General features: G+C 41.3%; 1 protein-coding gene and 1 long non-coding RNA gene across 2 annotated transcripts in view; one reads left to right on the top strand and one right to left on the bottom strand.

Moving 5' to 3' along the window:
* CLVS1 (clavesin 1) overlaps positions 1-20673 on the bottom strand; it is a 146016-nt gene that overhangs the window by 41242 nt on the left and 84101 nt on the right. The window lies entirely within an intron of this gene.
* The window catches only part of LOC132413030 (uncharacterized), a 121450-nt gene continuing 109924 nt past the window's right edge, over positions 9148-20673 (top strand). The window contains exons 1-2 of the long non-coding RNA XR_009516580.1: positions 9148-9269; positions 11594-11713. This is a non-coding gene — a long non-coding RNA (uncharacterized lncRNA). The remainder of the gene's footprint in view (positions 9270-11593; positions 11714-20673) is intronic.

Below are 20673 nucleotides of genomic sequence, written 5' to 3'. Positions count from 1 at the left end.
TGAAGAGAGAGGCATGGCCAGTCTCTGCTCAGTAACTTGTTGTAACTGCTGTCATAACTGGGGGGAAATTATAAGAATGAGGTTTGAGGTGTTCATCTAAACCCTTCAGTCCTTCTGAAATGTTAACACCATTTTATAACCAAGACTGCTTTCTGGAAGGGGAATCCCAGCTGACCACAGGCAGACTGTGTAGCTGGGCATTAAGAGCTAGGTCTCACACCTAGGTTAATGTAACCGCTGCTGCTACGTACAGGCTCAACTGGACATTTGAGGCGTTGAACCAGCTGCACAAGGATGATCAAAAACTACTGGAGCCCCTTGCCAAGATGCAAGTAGTCATTTTTAAACGATATTCTTCATATACACGTGGATAAGGAGCTCATAGCAAGTGCATTTCCACTGCATAAAATGTAGGGATTTAATCTTCAGGATACATTCCCTGTGCATTTCCTTTATGTGAACAGTTCCCATTGAAAAAGAAAACACACGAATCTTCCAGAGTAACTCATATGTGCTTCCAGCTCTTTGCCATCAATAATCTAACAAGACCCACCGTGTCTGGGTGGAGGTATTAGAGACACAGTGATAAAGTGACTGGGTAGCCTCCCTTGAGAGAGACACAGTTTGATAGGGGAAGGATCCAAGAAAACAAAGAACTGCAGCAATTTTATACATATTGTCTAATACTTGTGATATTGGACTATTCGTGGATGTAGGAGAACATGTGCCTTTTTGTAAGTAATTAAAGGCAAATCTATGGAACCTACTGCCTGATTAACAAAGCTTCTACTGCTGCGGGAGAACAAATGAATTATCTGCTAATTATCTTACTTTAGAGGTTAGTCCAAGCCACTTTGGTGTCTGTATATTCGTGTCTATGGTTATTTGCTGCTGGTGATATAGAACGAACAAATGAGGAGGGAGTCTTTTGTGAGGTACTCTCTGCCCAACGCAGCCATTGGTCAGGGGAACCTCTGTGCTTTGCCCACAACCCTTGGTGCCCTGGAGTCTTGGCTCTGCAGGAAGAGTAAAACCTTAGTGAAGTCCCCGTGTTCACTGAGAGGCACTCGTGTAGATAATAATGGCAGACAGTTTAGGAAAACAGATTAATTATTACGTCTGACAACTTTGGGGAAAAAAACAGGAGCTCATTTACAAATTTGCTAATTAGTCCTCTCCATTGTGATACAGAATTCAACAGGTATATCTGTGTATAATGCAGGATGGCTTTATGTGGTGTGTGTCTGTGTGTCTGTGTGTCTATGTGTCTGAGTATAGACAGAGACGGTCTGTGTTCTGGAGTCTCGCGTAATAATCTTATAAATCATTGCTGAATGTTCCCAAGTCTCTGCAGATTACTCCTGATTTGTAAATGAGACGCCTTTGCTACATACAGAAAATCAATGTTGTCATATTTGCAAATTAACCATTCTAATCCTTTGGTATTGCTCAAATTACACTTCTGTCTTAGTTCAGTCCACTCTCCTGAGAGACACTTTGGTCAAACATGGTTTCCTCTTAGGTAGTGGAAAGGGAACATTGCTGGTAATATTTGAAAAATGTAGTTGTTTAGTCAGCACATGTATTTGGATGCCTCTACTAGCTGTTAGGTAAGAATTCTATCAAGAGGCAAGAGGACAAGGGGGCACAGATGAAATCTCCCTGAATAGTGTTTTCAGAGAACTTATATAAGAAAATCGTTCTTTAAAAAAAAGAAAAAATATTCCATTAATCTGAATCAGGCTAAGAAAATGGCTGTTACTCGTATCATTAAATATTAGGTTTTGCTTGTGTGTATGTGTTTGGTGGCCAATAAACAGACTTCACAGTACACTTAGAATCTTTATAAAATCCATGTGGGCAGTACACATATGCCCGTCTTGTAGAACGTGGAGCACAGTAAATTTTCCCGTTTAATAATTGAACATTTATATTTTGATATATATTTGGTTAGATTTAGGACACATTCCCCTTACTGAAAAACGTTTTTAAGCACAATTATATAACGCCACACAGATTGCATTTTGGAAGATACTTATAATTAGGTGAGAAAGGAAAGCCTGTGTCCCTTGCAGGGAGAAATCCCTATAGAATATTATCTATGCTGGTCCTGCCCTAGAAAAGATGTAAAAGTCATGATGAGTTTGTTTTGAGTAAGCTAATTAGCATCATTCGTTTAACGTGTTCTGCGAATTAGAAAAATTTCTAAATGGCCTGACTTGAAGAATATTTTAATTTTTAGTACTACTACATAATAAAGAGCTGTAACTCGGCACAAGTTAACAGCAGTTTGACACTTACTCATATGAGTTTTGGGGTGACAGTAGTTAATAGAGAAATAAGCGCCTGGCCCTGATGCCACAGCCTAGGAGAGGAGGTAGCAGGGAGGGGACCCGTGGGAGGTGGTCTCATCTGCAGGGCGGGGCCGGTGGAGGAGGGACCACACAATGCAGGGCACATTTTGCTCATTCTGGTAATGCTTTGAGGTGGACTTTTTTTTTAACATCTTTATTGGAGTATAATTGCTTTACAATGGCGTGTTAGTTTCTGCTGTATAACAAAGTGAATCAGCTATACATATACATACATCCCCATATCTCCTCCCTCTTGCGTCTCCCTCCCACCCTCCCTAGCTCACCCCTCTAGGTGTTCACAAAGCACCAAGCTGATCTCCCTGTGCTATGCAGCTGCTTCCCACTAGCTAGCTATTTTACATTTGGTAGTGTATATATGTCCATGCCACTCTCACTTTGTCACAGCTTCCCCTTCCCCTTCCCCGTGTCCTCAAGTCCATTCTCTAGTAGTTCTGTGTCTTTATTCCTGTCTTACCCCTAGGTTCTTCATGACCTTTTTTTTTTCCCCTTAGATTCCATATATATGTGTTAGCATACGGTATTTGTCTTTCTCTTTCTGACTTACTTCACTCTGTATGACAGACTCTAGGTCCATCCACCTACTACAAATAACTCAATTTCGTTTCTTTTTATGGCTGAGTAATTAATATTCCATTGTATATATGTGCCACATCTTCTTTATCCATTCATCTGTTGATGGACAGTTAGATTGCTTCCATGTCCTGGCTATTGTAAATAGAGCTGCAATGAACATTTTGGTACATGACTCTTTTTGAATTATGGTTTTTTCAGGGTATATGCCTTGTAGTGGGATTGCTGGGTCATATGGTAGTTCTATTTGTAGTTTTTTAAGGAACCTCCATACTGTTCTCCATAGTGGCTGTACCAATTCACATTCCCACCAGCAGTGCAAGAGTGTTCCCTTTTCTCCACACCCTCTCCAGCATTTGCTGTTTCTAGATTAACGTAAGAAGGTAAAAGAGAAGCCTGATTTCCAGCTCAGCTTTGGAGTTCCCTTGGCTGGTGAAACAATTACAGGTCCCCGGAGGCCACCAGCCTTCAATGAGTCAGCCAATTTTTTTCCATTGCTTATTCAGAGGCATCCTCAGATCTCTTAGAGAAAATTCCCTATTTTCCCTCATTATTTCCTTCCATATTTTCACGAAAACACTTCTTAAAGAAATGGTCCCATTTGTAGTCTCGTTTGTACCTTCATTTGTTCCTTTTTAAATTCATTAGTCTATTCATCAATTCTTCCTACATTGTCATCCCACTCTTATTGGTCAGTCACCTGCAGGGTGCCTCGTGCTGGGGGCAGCCATGGATCAGGTAGTCCTGGGGCCCCTCTTCCCCAGCCTTGGGGCCTCCTACTGCTTCCACTGAGGCACTTTCTGCCGAGGCTGGACAGATGGGACAACTCTGGATTCTGTGCAGCAAAATTACTGACTGCATTTGTGTTCAGTAAACTCACCTATTCTTTCACTCAGTTTACCTCTCATTGGTGTTAGAAAGAGGAAGCTGAGTGGCGACTACAGTTTACCAAGCTCTTTTAGGAATCTGATTTCATTTGCTTCTGAAAACAATGTATAGAGTAGGAAAAAAGCTTGTTGCAGAATAATGTATATATCATAAATTTTAATACAAAAAATTCCTCTTTATTTATTTATGTTCGTATGAGCAAGGAGAAAGAGGTGGAAGGGTGTACACTGGGGCTGCGTGTTTTGCCTGTATCAGGAGGGAGGGCATGAGGGGGAAAGGGAGAAAATCAGCTTTGCCTTCATACCGTTTTGTTAGCACTTGTTTCGTTATGTAAACTAAGCATGCAGTGCTTCTGTAGTTTGAGCGATATCAGGTAAAAATTTTACGCTTAAAAAAACACAAAAATAATCCTATGAAGTTGAGATTAGCAATACCTCATTTTTATGGGAGAAGAAATTGAATGTGGGGAAAGCAAGGGTTTTCCTCAAGTGATAAGGCCAGAAACAGAGCCAGGCTCCATTCCAAACCTTCTGGTTGAGAGGACAGTGAGATTTCTGTCCCAAGCAGCTGTTTCCTTTCCATAGAACAAACACATCACAACTTGTTAGGATTGCGGGCAGTGTACCGAAGCGAAGTAAAACTCTCTGTACTGAGGGATAAGACGTTTTGACTGAAAGGATAAACAGAAGGCCAGTTGGTTCTGGATGTGATGTCGGACTCCACGTTGAATGCACCAAGCTCTTCATAACTTCTTTTACTTTTCTTCTACCAAGTCCAGAGACCCTCTAAGAGCTCCCAGCTGTCATCAAATGTCTCTCAGGGCAGAGTAGCCAGTCTCTGGCACAAGGAAGTAGGTTAAGGGATTGACCAGGCTTTTTTGTACTTGTCGGGGTCTAGCTCAGGGGTCTCCAAACTTTTTGATAATGTATACTTATGTATAAATTGAATGCGTGGATAAAATCTACGAAGTTAGAAAATAGAAATTTTTCTTCCTATACATCAGTGGATCATCTTTTTTTTTTTTTTAACATCTTTATTGGAGTGTAATTGCTTTACAATGGTGTGTTGGTTTCTGCTTTATAACAAAGTGAATCAGCTAGACATATATCCCCATATCTCCTCCCTCTTGCGTCTCCCTCCCACCCTCCCTATCCCACCCCTCTAGGTGGTCACAAAGCTCCGAGCTGATCTCCCTGTGCTATGCGGCTGCTTCCTACTAGCTATCTGTTTTACATTTGGTAGTGTATATATGTCCATGCCACTCTCTCACTTCGTCCCAGCTTATCCTTCCCCCTCCCCGTGTCCTCAAGTCCATTCTCTACGTCTGCGTCTTTATTCCTGTCCTGCCCCAAGGTTCTTCAGAACCCTTTTTTTTTTTTTTTACATTCCGTATATATGTGTTAGCATACAGTATTTGTTTTTCTCTTTCTGACTGACTTCACTCCGTATGACAGACTCTAGGTCCATCCACCTCACTACAAATAACTCAATTTTGTTTCTTTTTATGGCTGAGCAGGTGGATCATCTTGTGCACCATCTTGGGGCTGCTAGTCTGTCCCCTTCTTAATGACAATTCGTGTGCTTCATCACTTTGAGGATGAAGATTGGTGGCCACTTGTTGGAAACGCTTTGCTTATCCGGAGAGCAAACAGCAGGGTCGTGTACTGGCAGCCATGGACGGCTCTGTGAGAGCTGAGTCCTCCACTTCCTGGAATTCTGTAGCTCTGCTGGCGTTCCAGCAGCTCTGCCTTCCTGTGCACAGGGGTCCAGACATTCCTGATGAGCAACTGATCATTCTGATGACTTTGAATAGAGGTCTACACCGTGGAATGACTTAGCCATCACCATTTGAAAGACAATTAAGAATCTCCTAGGAGGGACTTCCCTGGTGGCGCAGGGGTTAGGAATCCGCCTGCCAATGCAGGGAACACGGTTTGATCCCTGGTCCGGGAAGCTCCCACATGCCGCGGAGCAAATAAGCCCGTGGGGTATAGAAAATAAGTTAAACCTCATACCTGGTAAGCAGGCCAATTGTCCCTGGCTGGGAGAACTAAAGCAGAGGCAGGTGCTGTGAGGGGGAGCTGCATTTGACCCCTCGTCCGACTGGCGTGCAGGAAGCTGCCTGTTTTCCTGCACAGGCAGGCTCAGTTTAATCAGATCAACTCTCAGCACCTTAATGATGGTGTTGCTTTCTTTTCCTCCATAGCTTCTTTCTCCCACAGCTTTTCTCAATTGACTGTGGGCTGGTGACAGCGATGGTAAAGGTAGGAGCTGGTTCCATACATTGATCTGGAAACCTCAGACCCCATCCACCGCCCCAGCCAAGGAGGAGGCCATTGCTCCATCTCTCGAAAAACAATTCTGAGACCTGGAAGTTCACAATAACATCTTTGTTTGTTAAAGATGTCTCATTCTTGAAACTAACAGTAAATCAACTATACTTCAATTAAAAAAAAAGTCTCATTCTGTTCTCCATTTCATGTCATAAAAATATCCCAGGAGAAAAGAAAAAGAATGGAAAATATGAAAAATAAGTTTTCTGATAAATTCCAGATGAAGCTTGAGTACCCTGTTTTTCTTCATTGCCTTTTTTTTTTTTTTTTTTTTTTTTGGTGGTACGCGGCCTCTCACTGTTGTGGCCTCTCCCGTTGTGGAGCACAGGCTCCAGACGCGCAGGCTCAGCGGCCACGGCTCGTGGGCCCAGCCGCCCCGCGGCATGTGGGATCCTCCCGGACCGGGGCACGAACCCGTATCCCCTGCATCGACAGGCGGACTCTCAACCACTGCGCCACCAAGGAAGCCCCTTCATTGCCTTTTATAACCTATTTATTGTTTAAAGTCCCCTGCAGATCCCATTTCAGTCACGGGGCCTTTTTTGCCTAATTGCATGAACTCCCAGGTTAGGCATTTCTTTCTCAGAACTCCGTAGCATCTTGGGCACACCCTTATTTTCATACTTCTCACTCTTCTTTGTATCAGTTTATATATCTATCATTCCTACAAAACTGCGAGCCACCTTGGGGCAGAAACGCAGATTTATTTCTTTTTCTTCCCTGCACTCTCTCATTTTACATTATGTTATATTATTATTATTTTCTGGTGGCCTAGCACAGAATGCTCAGTGTTTGCTGATTGACTAGGTCCCCCCAGGGTTAAGTTACTAATCAGTTATTCAAAATTAGAAATTAAGTTTCCAGTAAGTTCCATGTTCAGAATGGCAATTACATTACTGGCATCATTAATCTCTCAAAGTATGTATTTGTGATCAAGGAGACATATTAGCTATGAGTAGCCAAAAGCAATTCTATTGCAATATTAATGGAGTACAGTTGACCCTTCAACATCGCGAGGGTTAGGGGCGTCAACCTTCCACGCAGTAGAAAATCTGGTATAATTTGTAGTTCGCCCTCCATATCCGAGGTTCGTCCAGATGGGCAGTTCCGAATTCGGGGGTTCAACCAACTCCAGTCCTGTAGCAGTTTAGTATTTACTATTGAAAAAAAGCCGAGAATAAGTGGTCCCTTGTAATTCAAACCTGTGCTGTTCAAGGGTTAACTGTATATCCTTTGCATTTTGTGAATGTTGCTGTAGCATGTAATTTGCCCCACAAAATAAATCTGACCAGGAGTTTCAAACAGAACTCAAAGGGGTTGAGAAGTCGACCCTGGGCTCAGCCAGCCTGCTCATGGTTAAGTAACACGCCACACTGCCAGACTTGCAGTACCCCGAATTCAAGGGCCACAGCAAAATGGCAAAATTGTTTGTCATAGCCTTGAAGCATCAGGGCCTTATTTACACACAAACTAAACCAAAATATTAATTCCAAAAATACACAAAAACTTCTGAATGTAAATCAGAAGGGCAAAAACCAAAGAGGAAGTAATAGGTATCTGTTATTAGTGGGGAATAAAAAAAGGTACAATTAAAGGAGAATAAAGAGTTGCAATTTAGAGACTATATATAATTCTGACAGAAAGGTCTAGAAAAGCCTAGGGAAATTTCAAACTTCCTAAACTAGGTCTTAACTCCTTCAGTGACATTCAAGGCCCTCTGAACAATAACTCAAACCCAGGTCTGAGCCTTAGTTCTGCACCCCCTTTTGTGTGGCCCAGTCTTGGCCACACTGGCCCCAGGGTTCCTCGCGCAAAGGGTTCGGCTGGCCCCGGAGCCACGCAGCCTGGCGGTGCTGGAGGAATTGGGACACCACTATCCCTGAGGACACTTGGGCTTTGCGCAAGTAAGTTCCACTCCTCACGATACCACGATCGCCTCTCAGCACCATCCCCACCAGTAATTCATTCTTACAACCCCAGGCAGATGCCAGCTCAGGGCTTCCGTGAAAATTCCTCCTGATTCACCAAGTCCCCGTCAATCCTCCTTATCACAAAACCTCCACTGAGACCCCCAGCACGTGTGGTCGTTTGCTTTTCTAAATCTTCACAGTATTTCCACGGCTCTCATGGCACGTCTCATAGTATGTGTGTGCTCTTTAAATACGATTTTAAAATTAGAGATAATTTGAAACATGTGTTTTGCCTTAATTACTGGTTTACCAGTAATTAAGGAGATGGTTTATTCCCATCTCCACCAAACCATCACTTTCTCTGAGGGTAGCACTTTGTCTTTCCCTGCTTGTACCCCCAGGACCCAGTGTGGTATGAGCCACAGAGAACGCCGTGTCCCCTTTGCTAACAAGGGTGGGAGCGGGTGATGCACAGTGAGGGCCCTTCGGGGGCTGAGCCTTCCTGGACGCACAGCTGCTTCCTTCGGGGCCCACAATGTTGGCTGAGGTGCACGGAAACACGTGGCTCTGTTTTTCTTGGATAAGGACAGAGCCCGGACAGAGCTGCGCTCAGCCCTGGGGTCAGGCAGGCTTCTTCTCATTCCTCCCCCCAAAGGGCTATCATTCTGAGCAAAGTGGGAAAGACTTGGAAGAGAAAGGGAGAGTGGATGAGAGCGAGTGAGAACGAGGACACTGAAGGAGTGATGAGTGAGAGTGAGTGCGCGAGGGGGCGAGTCTGTGAAGGGGTGAGTGTGTGAGTGCGTGTGAGTGTGTGAAGGCGGTGCTAGTGTGTGAGGGGCAGCGTGTGAGTGTATGACGGGGTGTCTGTGCGAGGGTCTCCCCCTCGCACACGGGAGTGTGAGGGTGTGAGAGGGGTGTGAAGTGTGTGAGGGTGTGAAGGGATGTGTGAGAGGAGTGTGAGTGTGTGTGTGAGTGTGTGCGTGTGCGCGCGCGCGCGTGGGGCGGCCCCTGGGCGGCAGAGCGGCGGGAGGGCGCGGGGGGTGGGCCCCGGGGGCACCGCCTTCCCACCCGGACCGCGCCTGCGCCCCGCCCTCCTCGGCCCCGCCCCCTGTGCGCGCGGGACGCGGGCGCTGCTCCCTCCGTGGCTTCCGGCGAAAAGCGGCCCCCGAGGCCCTGGAGCTGCCCCGGGACCGGTGAGAACTGTTAAGTGTGCTTCTTTGAGGTTCGACCTCTCTGTCTCCGTTTGTGTCTCTGTCTCTGACTCCCCGGCTCCGGAAGGGCGGAGAGGCGGCCCGTTCCCTCCTGTCTCTGCAGGTGTCAGGTTGGGACACGGCGGTCACTGGGTGGCGCTGCTCTGGGATTCCAAGTCCAGCAAGCTCTGGAGCCTGAAAAGCACTTTTTTTCCCAATTCATTTTCTTTTCTCTTCCTCCGCCCCGCCCCCGTTTTCCTTTCTGCCTGACCCGCTTGATGTATGTCTCTATCTCCAAAATATATTCTTGGAGGCCTACATTTCTCTAATCCATCTATAAAAAGTTAATGATTATCTGCTCCCCAGAACAACTTTTAGGATCTAGATCCAACAGCCTGGAGGGCAGGTGTAAGTCCTCGCACATCTGAAAGCTTTCAAAATCACTGCATTTACCATCTTACAAATAAAAGCACAGAGAACGGAGGAGAAAACAGTTCTTTGTGCCCACAAACAGCAGCTTTAAGGGTAAATCTGATGGGTTTAAGGGTAAATCTGATGGGGAGAGGTGGCGCAGGTGTGCAGAGTAGAAGCAGAGTGAAGGAGGCGGCTCTCGGGGAGGCCACGTGGCTTCTGAACCAAGAAATCATACAGTCAGCTTCGGAGAATCAGATCTATTTCTTTTCATAGCCGATACGTTTATATCGAGTAGAATTTCTCAAAGGAGCTAAATCTACTGGATATTAAAACATTTTTAAGCCTCAGTAGTTAAAACGGTGTGGTATTTATGCATGAAGAGACCCAAGTATATATGGCGTATGATGAAGTGGCAAGTATAATCAGAAGGGTGGAAATAAATGTGTCCATAAATTGTGTTGGAACCAGACAGCCTTCTAGGAAAACAACAGCAGAAACCCACACTGTGCAGTAGGATAAGCTGCAAAAATGTAAATGCAAAATAAGCCATGAAATTTTAGGAGAAAATCCAGAAACCACACAAAACTGATAAACACTATAATTTTAAAAATGCTCTTATCTAGCAAAACCAAAACAAAGCAAAAAATCCTGCAAGTAAAATTAAAAGGTAACTGAAAGAAAACTATGGGAAATATTTGCAATTCATATGACAAAGAGCTAATCTCCCTAATGTAAATTGATAAAACCAACAACATAATAGAGGAAAAGGGAAAAGGCTATGAACAGAAAATTAACAGGAAAGGAAAGACAAATTCCACTTAAACATATGAAAAGATGCTCCACCTCAGTCATAGAGAAAGCAAATTAATATTTCACTGAGACAACATTTTTCATTCTGTCAGTCTGTCAAAAATCCAAAAGGTTGAAAATACATTCTGGCCTTGGCAAGGCCTTGGATAATAGGTGTTCTCATAATGACTGATGATAGTGGATATTGCAGTGCATCCCGCATGGAGGGATATTTCTGAATATTTACCCAAATTACAAGTGGATAATTTTTAATTTATACAAAACTCCTACTTCTGGGAATTTATCTTGCAGATATAATTGTACATGTGCAGAATACTGTATGTACAAACTTGTTCCTTGCTGCATTGGTTGTAATAGCAAAAGATTGGAATTAAACCAAATATCCACTAATAAAGAACTGTGTTTAGCAAACTGTGGTACATCCATATAATAGAATACTCTGAACATGTAAAAAGCAAATAAAAAGAAAGTTTTCTATGTGCTGATATGGAAAGATGTCCTTTCTATGAAATGATATGTTGAAATCCTCAAGACATATTGTTTAAATAATAAGGCAAGATGGGTAATACTGTACAGAGTATGGAATATTTGAATAAAAAGGGGAAAATAAGAATATATACTTCTATTTCTGTTACACAAAAAACAAAGACACAAGGAACTAAGAAAAGAAGTTACCCTTGTGGAAATGAAGGATAGGAATGAAGTAGAAACATTTGATGAATACCCCTTTATATTGTTTGATTTATATGCAGTGTGAATGGATTGCCTATTCAAAACATATATATTATGTGTCAGTCATATTGAAATATGTCTGATTTTGATAGTATCACTGAAACAGTCCTCTTAATGAAAACCAAAACAAAACTCAAAACTGCTTCTTACAAATTACTCTGTCTCCTCTTTTGTTTTCTGTTCCCGTTAGGGCTTTTAAGCCTGACATGTTTCTTCCTTTGACTTGGAGAAGAAGATAAATAACTGTGCTGATGAGTGGCCTGAGGATTTGAGGTGTTCTGTCAACAATATGGAGACTGCCGTTTGCCAATAACTCTAGATATCTGTCTCTGAGGCGTCAGCTTTTCTTAATGCACTGTTTTCCTCTATAGGTCACTGCTCTCAACCTGCTAACGACACCCAAGTAGATCTACAGCAGTCATGTTTCAGCCCAAGGGTGACTGAAGTAAAGGCAGTGTCTCTCATTGAGATGAATAGCTCCAGGATCCCAGGTATTTGCACTTACGTGCCTGAGCTGCTTTTCCTCAGTTATAAACAGTGGTTTATATATAGTGTGATTTTATAACGCTTCCATGCAAACTATAACAATTCCTCAATGCATCTATGTAGATAAAGAAAGTCTGTGACTTGCTGTAGGTGTACGAAACCCTGACAGTGTCCTGGTCTGGTGGGTCGATTTCTAGGTCTAGAGATGAGAGTCAGGTTCTGACATGGCGTGGGGCGCACCTGGAGGAGGTGAGGTGCGGAGTTGCAGGAAGGAGAAAGCTTCCACTTGCCTGTCTTCCCGATCCGATTTTTTTAAACTCTCCTAAAGGCCTTTGCACTTGCTGTGTCCTCTGCCTGGAAATTGCTGTCCCAGATCTTTGAATGACTTTCTTCTCTGTGTCATTTAGGTGCAAAGCTCCTCAGCCCTCCCGCACCAACCATTATTCTATCGCGTCCTCTGGTTTTACCTTCTTGATAGCACTAATCACTGTCTGAAATGGTCTTTTTTACTCGTTTACTTTTTTATCATTTATTAACCCTCTTCTCCCCACCACCCAATAGACTGCAGATTCCAGAAGAGAAGGGGCCTGATCTGTCTTGCCCTCCCACATATTCTTGTGCTTAGAATGGGGTCTGACACATAATAAGACCTCCATAAATATTTGGTGAATGAATAAATGAAGGATTAGAGTCCACGTCTAATTGGGTTTTGTACATAAAACCTAGCAGATGAAATTAGCAAATTCTTATTCAGTGAATGAATAAATTCAAGTAAACTCTTCTGAGACATGGGCATGACCTTTTAAAACACTCAATCGGGCAAAGAAAATACTCTAGGTTGACCCTTACTTGTTTAGTCATCACTGTTTTTATCACACTTAGGACAATTACTGATATCTCAGAAATTCTGATTTAAAAAACCAGCTTTCTTCTATAATTTTAGTATTGGTTAAGAAGGCCCAAAGTGCACTGAAAAGCTGATTTAACTTAAAAGGCTTATTTGACTTTCAGAAGAGTTATTTGTTATACACATAATTTTTCTTGAGAATCAATGGAACTTGTGCTGAACTGAATTTAGTTTTCCTCCAATAACCGATTTAAAAATCAGTTGCACAGAATTCTTTGTCATCGACAATACAATATTTCTTTAGGTGCTTTATTCCAATTTCAAATGCCATTTTTATCAGTGTGAAGATAGATTTTTAAATTGTATAAACAACTAGAGTTAACTGATGTGTTGGTTTAGTAAATCCTAACCACAAGGCTACATTTATAATATTAATAGTCCTGGAGACATACCTAGTTACATTTAAAAATACAAATAATATCTGTGCTTTTTAATGAGGTTTAAATCCTTTTTTTGAAAAAGTATTTTCCTTCTGCAACATATGTCCTTTTCTAATGAGCTAAAATTACAGATAGTGAGCCAGGTTTTGGAAAGGAACACAAACATGTATTGGGTGTCTAGACATAGTTATGGGTATTCTTCATATGTTGGGAACCAATTAAATGTTCTCTGGAGTTTTCTGCCAACCACTGAGCCTTTGAGGCACAACTCTTGTGGGCTGTTTTGTGTGATGCAGTGTACATTGTGACGCGGAACCTTGGGAAACCAAATCCTTTTGATCTGGGTCCAGGATAAATCTTATTTTATTAAATTTATCACAAGTAATAATGATGTTCAATATACTGTAAAATCCTTGAAACTACAGAATCTTGTCTTTTGGAGAATTTTTGATTAAGATGATCTTATCTGGAGAGAATTATATGTCAAACTGCATGTAATCAGTCAGTTAATTAGGAGCTATCTTAGGTTCTCTTCCATTCTGAGGATTATATGTTAACTCTTTTAGCCTTCAATTTTATTTTAATGAACACATGCCTAAAAATCACATTTCAGATCAAAGGAGCTGAAACACAACTGATGACTAGTCTCTGTGTAGTGAATTACTGAAAAAAAGCGTTTTCTTGGAGCACAGAGAAGGGAAAGTAATGGGCCATGCACTTATTTTTTTATCATTATTTTCTTCTCTAAACTCATGGATCTGTTGTAACATATTGTTTTGGAAGATGGTTTGGAGTTCACGTGAGCAATGTATTCCATGGTTGAGATAGCTGAGTTGGGAGAAGTAACAGAAATTGAAGAGAAATTACTCTTTCCCCTCAGACACACAGAGCTATGAGTTAAAATTTGGACTCTTTATCTTACCTGTAAAGAGGACATAGGAGCTTTAATTCCACAGAGGGTTAGCCTGATAAAATGGACTTCCATACCTTACAGAGGGAAATGCCAATTGGTGGATCATGTCTGAAAGGCAATTTCTAATATGCACCGGGCACCTTGAAATATTTATAGCCTTTGACCCAAGAATTTCAAGGATTTGTAGACAGCAGTAGTTCTTAAATTGTGGTCTGCCGTGCTGCAGGGATCCTTGAGGCCCTTTTAGGGGGACCACAAGTTCAAAATTATTTTCATAATCGTATTAAGATTATTTGCCTCTTTCACTCTGTTGCTGTTTGCACCAATGATGCAACAGGAATCAAGAGAGTGGCACCAAATTGTACTAGAACTCATGGTCTTCCACATTGCCAGCCCCAGGAGAAAAATGTGTGTCAGTTCCACTTAAGGGTATCCTTGGTAAAGTAGTAAAAACCAGTAACTTTATGAAGTCTCGACCCTTGAATACAAATGGTTTTAATGTTCCGTGTGAGAAATGGGCAGTACAGGTGGAGTACTTCTGCTGGGCACTGAGGCATAATGGTTGTCTTGAAGAAATGCCCTGTGTCATCGTTTGATTTGTGAACTGGCTTCTTTTTACATGGAACACCCTTTTTCGGTGAAAGAACAACTGAAAGGCAAACCACGGGTATTCAGATTTGGGGCTTCAGCAGACACTTTCTCCTAAATGAACAAAGCAATCCTGTCATTTCAAGGATAACAAGTGATAGTATTTTTAAGTCAGAAGAGTCAGGGCTAGAAGCAGGGCTAGGACAGTAATTAACACGGTAATATTTTTAGATGAATTAGTGCTTCTGTTCCCTGCCCCTGGAGAGTTCTTTGTGACATTCCAGCATACCCAGTTGGCGGCTCAAGCAGCAGCCATTTCCCCTTAGCGCGTGTTGAGCAGAGCCGCGATTGGGTCCCGGTGGCCAACCCCTAGATCGTGGTAACTGGCTGGTTTAAGGCACACATCATAGTGCATCCTACTCTGTTCGCCAGGGCTGGAGATTGAACTTGACATTGAATCTCCTGCCCTGCAAAAGATAGCTGTCCGGGTCTCTTTTGGGCAGGCTGAGCCCAGGGCCCTTCTGACAGGTCTCTGAAGGGATGAGTACCAGATGCCAAAGTTCTCGTTATCAGGTACAGTTAGCGCGTTAGTTCTTTCATCCTTATAAGGTAGGCAAGTAGCGTAGACAAATGCCCTTACTGCAAATCCACCACCGTTTCCCTCTCTTTAATTAATTCATAACAACCTGACCTGTGTTCTTTGCTTCAAGTTTCCAGTTGATAGTTGCTGTTTTGAAAAATCCTGTTTTCTGAAATCTTTCTCGTCTGCTGCCTCTTACAAGGTAGTCTAATTGTAATGGGCCTTTCACCTATTCAATAAAGACAAGGATTTCTCTTTTAATTAAAATCCCCCCTAGGCACTGAAATGAAAATATGATAAGGAGGTGTGTGTATCAAATACAATTCACTCTTTGAAAAAACATTAAAATTCCACTAATGAATCATTGCGGTAGATAAAAATCAACATATAATGTCTTTGCTCTCAAGGAACTACAATCTAGGGAGGCCAAGAGAAAAGTAAACAGACTCTTAGGATACCCTGGGACGGTGCTGAGATGGAAATGTGAACACTGGTTGGGGAGGGAACCCGAAGCTGATCAGTGGGCCAGGGCTGATTTTCTAGACAAGGAGCCTAGTCTTCAAGGCGCCCCCAAATCTGGTCCATGTTTATGCTCCAGTGTTTCCAGTAAGAACTCCTCACCCCAGGCAGGGCTCTGCTTACTCTCACAAACTCACCATGCTTTTTCCTGTTCCAAGGATCTTGCTTAGATATTTCCTATGTCTGGAATTCTCTTCCTACTCTCTCTGTAGCCATTTTTTTCCTATTGTTCGATGCCCGTTTCACTCGCTGAAGCCTTCTGGATCACACCAGCCCCCTTTCGGGAGGCAGTGTTTGTCATTTCCTCGGGAAGCCTCATGTGGGTGCCCTTCCTACACGTTCCCATAGAATCCTCTGCTCATCTCTGCTTTGGTACTTACATACCCAGCTGCCAACATGAATCTCCACTTGGAAGGTTTCAAGCTTCCAGTGTACAAAACTGAACTTCTGAGCTCCCCGACCCCATCCCCGATCGGATTCACCTGAAGGCGTTGCCCTCCCCTCCATTCTCCTAGGTGTTAGCCCTCACCAAAACCCTGAATTCATCTTCGAATCCTCTCTGTTTCAAAACTCATACATCCAATTCTGGTGGCTCTAACTTAAAATATATCCAGAGTCTGGTTATCTTCCCACCACCTCTGTTGTTTTCACTCTGGTCTCAGCCACTAGAATAACCTCAAGCCTAAATGTTGCCAGTCATCTCCCAACCTGTTTCCCTGCATGTGCTCTTGTGTTGTCAGTCTATTCTTCACAAGCAGCCAGAGGGATCTGTTTAAATATTTGATTGCATCACTCTTCTGCTCAAAGACCTCCAGTTGTTCCTCATTTAACTAAGACTAGTCCTTCCAAGGCCCATAGGGCACCCAGCCTCTCTGACCTCATCTCCTACAGCTGCTCTTAGTCACTTAACCTCAGAACTAGAGCTTTTTTGCTGTTCTGTGAATACCGCAGGCACTCTCACCTCAGGGCGCTGGCTTGCCCGCTCCCTCTGCCTGGAGCATCCTTCCCTCAGTAGCTGTATGGTTAACAGCCTCACCTCCTTCAAGTCTTAGCTCCAGTGTCACCTTCTTGATGAGGCCAATCACAAGGGCTCTAAATTGCACCCCATCTCATCTATGCCCCAGCAGTCTCAATCACTCTAATCTGTTTTCTCCATAGTATTTATTTTTTTATCATACTATATAATTTATCTACCCACTTATTGTCCTCCTCTCCCAACTAGAACGTTTGCTGTATCTGGGCGGAGAGTTTGGTCTTTTTAATTCATTGCTGTATCATGAGCACCCCTAGGATAGTATCTGTGATGGTATTTGCTGAATGAATAAATATAAGTTATATGTTAATTTGCCTTACTTCCTCACTAGACTATAAATTCCTTGAACACACAGATTCTGAATTATTCAACATTATATATTCAACATCCAACCCAGTACCTAGCATACTGCTAGTGCACAATCAATAATCGTGAGTGAACGAGTCTCTCTCCACTGAAATGCTGTTGTCTGCACTACCCATCTTGACATTTAATTATTGACTGCTCTAATGTCTCACTGAATCTTGTGTGTGAGCGTTCACCATTTGGTGAAACCTGCTTTTATTACAGTCAGAGGCTACAGCTCTTACTTCTTTTGTGCATGAACATGGTAGATTGATATATTGATATAGTCTACTGTATTTTTTGAGTTGAATTGAATGTATAATAACTAGTGGTGGATATTGTTGTCGAGCAGTGGGAGAAATGGGGCATCAGCGTCCCTAGGAAGGTGTTTCCTAGAGACCATTGTTTCCAGTAATTGAGACAAGGTCTGTAAACTCAACACTTTTTGGTTTTTTTGCTTGACTTGTCTATTTATTTGCCATCCATATTTTCCTGCATTTATATTCCATGGTCCCTGGAACAACTCCATTTACCTTTAAGGTCTCTTGCTTTTTATGGCTGCTAAGAACTTTAGGATTGTGTGAGTCTTTTTATTCATATATGTATGCTCAGTATTAAAAAGTGACATAAATCTCAACATCCATCCATTCATCTGTCCATCAAATTACTGAGTGAGTTCCAGGCACTGAGGATGAAAGATGGTTAAGATATGGCCCCTGACGATAAGAAATTTATCCTCCTTGGAGAGGCAGAAACTTAAATCAACAATGCAGAATAGTATGTGAACTCTAGCATAGGAATATGTGCAGTGTGTTGTAAGAATACAGAGGAAGGCACCTAAACCAGATCTAGTTAATTGATATCTTTTTGAAAGTAGTGGCACTTGAGCTGTGTCTTGAAGTATAATTAGGAACTAAAGAGTAGGGATAAGGCAGAAGATAAAACAAAGAGACCTGAGGTAACATGGAATGGTAGGAACTACATACAGTTTACAATAGGTAGAGCTCAACATTTTGGAGATGAGGTTGGAAAAGGAGGTGCAGAGGGAGTATCCAGAGATGTGGCTGGAGAAGTAAGCAGGGGAAGGTCCAGGAGGATCTGCAGTCACAGGCTGTGGAGCATGAACTTGATCTGATAGGAAATAGGGATCTACTGAAGGATTTTAAAAGGAGATGGTTATTGACTGACCAAACTAGGAATAGAAATTTCCTCAACCTGATACAGGGCATCTACAAAACATGCAACTAACTTTATACCTAATGGTGAAAGACTGAATGCTTTTCCCATAAGACCAGGAGCAAGACAAGGATGTCTATTCTTACCACCTCTATTCGATATTGTACTAGAGATTGTAGCCAGAGCAATTAATCAAGAAAGAAGTCATCAGATGGGAAAAACAGTAAAACTATCTGTTTTCAGTTGACCTGATCTAGTATATAAATAATCCTAAGGAATCCAGTTTTAAAAACTACTAGAACTAATAAATGAGTTCAGCAAGGTTGTAAGATACAAGATTAATGTACAAAAATTAATTATATTTCAATATACTAGCAATGAAAAATTAATTTCATTTAAAATATTATCAAAAAGAATAAAATACCTAGAGATAAATTTAACAAAAGAAGTACAAGCTTGTATAACAAAAACTATAAAATATTTTTGCAAGAACCTAAATATCTAGGTAAATGGGAAGATATCTCATGTTAATCTGAGATGTTAATATGATGACATATGTTAATATGATGACAGAATATGTCAATAAGTTAATATGATGACAGAATTCCCCAAACAGGTCTACAGATTCAGTTCAGTCCCTATCAAAATCCCAGTTCCATTTTTTTTTTTCCCAAAAATTGACAAGCAGATCCTGAAATTCATGTGAAAATGCAAGGGACCTAAGATAGCCTAAACAATCTTGAAAAAGAAGAATAAAGTTGGATGACTCACATTTCACAATTTAAAACTTATTTCAAAGCTACAATAATCAAGACAATATTATACCAGCATAGTATAGATATATGGATCAGTGGAGTAAAATTAAGGGCCCAGAAAGAAATCTATATATTAATGGTCAATTGATTTCAAACAGGGAAGCAATACCATTTAATGGGGAAAGAGTAGTCTTCAACAGATGATGCTGGAACAAGTGGGTATCTTCATGCAAAAGATTGAAGTTGGACCCCTACCTCACACTATACACAAAAATTAACTCAAAGTGAATCACAGACACCCCCCAAAAAAGATAGGAGTGAATTTTCATGACCTTGGATTACACAAGGTTTTTTGTTTTTTTTTTTTTGCTACGATACAAAAAGTACCCACAAGAAAAGAAAAGAAAAAAGACAAATAGGACTTTATCAAAATTTAAAACTTTCATGCTTCATAGGATTCTATCAATAAAGTGAAAACACAACTTACTGAATGGGAAAAGAGTATTTGCAAATGATATATCAGATAAGGGAATTGTATCCAGAATATATATGTGTGTTACAAGTCAATAATAATAAGACAAATTACCCAATAAAAAATTGGCAAAGGATTTGAATAGACAATTCTGCAAAAGGGTATACAAATGGCCAATAAGCACAAGAAAAGATCCTCAGTATCAATAGTCATTACGGAAATGCAAAGCAAAACCACAATGAGATACTGCTTCACACCAATAAATATGGATATAACTAAAAAAAAAGACAATAACTAGGGTTGGCAAGGAGTGGAGAAATTGGGACTGTCATACATTGCTGGGAGGAATATAAATGATACAGCCACTTTGGAAAAAATGTGTACATGAATGTTCATAGCAAGATGATTCATAATCATCAAAAGTGGGAAGAGCTCAAATGGCCAGCAACTGATAAGTGAAATAAAAAGTGGGGTAGCCATGCAATGGAATATTATTCAGCAGTAAAAAAGAATGAAGTACTGATAGATACTACAGCGTGGATAAGTCTTGAAAACATTATGTGAAGTGAAAGAAGCCAGTCACAAAGGATCACATATTATATGATTCCATTCATATAAAGCATCCAGAATTGGCAGATCTATCCAGACAGAATGTAGATTAGTAGTTACCTACAGCTCTGGAGCGAGTGGAGGAAGTGATTAATGAGGAGTGACTGGTAATGGGTATGGGATTCTGGGGGAGGGGGTGATAAAAATGTTCTAAAATTAGATTGTGGTGATGATTACACAACTCTGTGAATATACTAAAACCCATTAAATGTACCCTTTAAATGAGTGAATTATATGGTATGTGAGTTATATCTCAGTAAAAGGTGAAAAGGAAAAACACCAAAATGTGAATTGTGGTTCTCTCTGGTTGATTTTTATTTTCTTCTTCATGTTTTTGAAATTTTCCAATAAGCTCAAGTAAATTTTTATTTTTTCAACTTATCATGAAAAATATTTATTTAAATTAAGACAAAAGGAAATGGTGTATGTTACAAGACAGATTTGACTTTTAGGAAGACAATATGGAACCTTTAGAAGAATCAAAGCAAGCCTAGAGCAAAGCAGGAAGAACAATTTTAAAAAATGTTCTGTCTTTTGGGAGAGAACTGATGAGGTTCCAAACTGAAGTGGCAGCTCTGGAGATGGAAAGAAGATGGAAATGTGAAAACTATTGAGATAAAATCATTTGGAATTGGAATTGGGAATCAATTTTTATATATATGTATGTATGTATACAACACACACGCAC

This window comes from Delphinus delphis, chromosome 17 (genome assembly GCF_949987515.2).
Source record: "Delphinus delphis chromosome 17, mDelDel1.2, whole genome shotgun sequence".
NCBI classification, from domain to species: Eukaryota; Metazoa; Chordata; class Mammalia; order Artiodactyla; family Delphinidae; genus Delphinus; species Delphinus delphis.
The sequence above is the reverse complement of the archived record's forward strand: the minus strand, read 5'-3'. Positions and strand labels throughout refer to the sequence as shown.